The following is a 2,347-nucleotide window of genomic DNA, read 5'->3' as shown; positions in this document are numbered from 1 at the left end:
CCCCTTCAATTGATGCTTTGTGAAATGGATGTTTGAAGAATATCGAAAGAGGCGGCGGGTAATATTTTTTATTTACATATATGGAATGCCATGAAGAGAAGAATCTGTCACATTCCCAACAACACTGGAATGATGTATATCGAGGTGGCTCACCTCACCTTCAGGACATCGCATAGAGAGACGTGGTTTTCCGACCAAGGGCAAACCAAAATTATAAGTAGTTAGCATGCGCTGATGGGTACGTGATGGGTTTCCGGTATGCTCTCTTTTCTAAACATGCCAACATGTACATGTTTGAAAAGAACGCACTCCAAGCTGGAGTTGGAGTTGCAACCTCGGAAATCGAACCCCTATATCATTTTCATCGAGTGTATTTCAAGACTGGGGACTAAGTAACCTCATTATTAGGGCAAAGTTGCACTCAAGGTTTGTCTTATAGTCCTTCGGCGGCTAGGGCAAACTCCCCTCTCCAGGATTTGTCAGCGAGCCCATGGATTCGCCTCCCCTCTGTCAGCCGCTCCTGCGGCCGATGGCGGGGGAGGAGAATCTTGATTCCTTTCTTGGTAGTAGTTTAGGTTAGGGATTTTTAGTTTCGCAGATGCGGTGCTTGGGCGGATGGCAGTGTTTCTTCTTCAAGTTTGTTTTTCGTGCTTCGATCCTCCCGAGTTCGTCCATTTGGACGTAGTTGACGGAGCTCCTGCCATCTCTTTGGGACGGCGAGGTTAGGGTTTTTCTCGTCGTGCGTGTGCGGCGGCAAGATTTAGTGTCAGTTGCTTCAAATATATTCAAGGGTCCAGCGATGATGACTATGGCTCCAAGGCGCTAGTCCTTGGGGGCACGCGCATAAAGACTCTTCAGTTGTCATGGACAAGATCAAGGCATCTCCCGTAGGGGAGTGCGAGAGCGGCACGTCGACGACTCTTCTAGCAACGATAGTGGTTGTTCGGTGGTTTAGAGACCTCGATGTAAATTTTATTATGTTTGAGATGGTGATGAACTTTTTTTTCTATAATAGATCTGAATCTTTTCCCCAAAAGGAAAGAAAAGACCACACTTCCACCATTGCTGGGATATGTTTTTTTAACACGGTAAATCAAAGTTGTTCACATATACGAGCATCCGCTCACTCATATGAAATGCATGCACGCATGCACGCACATCCCTACCCCTATGAGCACCTCCGAAAAACTGAGCCGGCAAATCATCTTAAATTGATAAAGTCGTCACAAACACCTTCATAGTCGACCTCACTGGGGATGGGGGTCTGTACCTAGTCTTCATTAAACCGAACCAGGCTGGTGAAGTTGGGCATGATTCGAAAGGCGAAACAAACACGAGGACCAGTTTAGAATTGAACTAGGCAGAAAAAGGCACGGGAGCCGGTGAAAAACAATTGATGCATTCAAACTTCAAACCATACGGACGACGTATTAGACAAATTAACACTATACTTGTGCAGCGCATGGAGCAGTTAACAAGCTCAGGCTTTGCAATCATGCCGTTTAAATTAAGGTTATCCGGCACGTTTTCTATAGTTTCTCCTCGAAAGCAGCAGAAAGAAAAAGGTCATCACATCGTTGAGCACGACACCTACCTACCGCGCGCGACGCCTTGGGCGCCAAGACCACTTACCATTGGCTCTTGCCTATAAAACCCGCCCCTTGCGCTTCTCCCTGTGCACCCGCAGCTCACTCACAGACTCTAGTCCATTAGTTTATCCGATCCAGTAGCCTTCCCTCCACGTGCTATATATAGCTTCTTGCCAGCTCTCCTTCATCCTCCTCCTCTTCTGCATTCGTTTGTCTTTTTGGTCCGATCGCATGAGTTTCAATCGCGTGAACCCTTTTAATACTTCCTCTGTCCCAGAATATAAGAACGTTTTTGACACTATGCTAGATATCGTCTGTTTTGAGTTGCCAATTTGCTGATGCCAAGTTCGGTTAGTGGTGGTGGTATTTTCGTGTGGTTTTCGGTTTGGTTTGGTTGGGAGGACGATGATGGAAACAAACGAAGGCTCGCTCGCCAAACCTAACATGGCTCAGTATGCCTTGATGATCAGAAACCGTGATGTGGACTGAGTTCTCCATGCACACACTCATTTTTTTCACCGTCACTTTTCGCCCAAGTTTCTCCTTCCTTTTCTTCGATCCTTCTCTTGTGTGTTTCCTCTGATTGCGGGCAGGAGCACCGATCGATGCCCCTCTACATGTGTGTCGTCCTTTTGAGTTGCCAATTTGCTGGTGTTAAGTTCAGTTGTCGGTGGTGGTGTCGTTGTTACATGAATTTTGGTTTGGTTTGGTTTGGTTTGGTTTGGAGGACGATGATGGAAACAAACGAAGGCTTGCTC

Source organism: Triticum dicoccoides, chromosome 2B (assembly GCF_002162155.2).
Source record: "Triticum dicoccoides isolate Atlit2015 ecotype Zavitan chromosome 2B, WEW_v2.0, whole genome shotgun sequence".
NCBI classification, from domain to species: Eukaryota; Viridiplantae; Streptophyta; class Magnoliopsida; order Poales; family Poaceae; genus Triticum; species Triticum dicoccoides.
Note: the sequence above shows the minus strand (reverse complement) of the source record.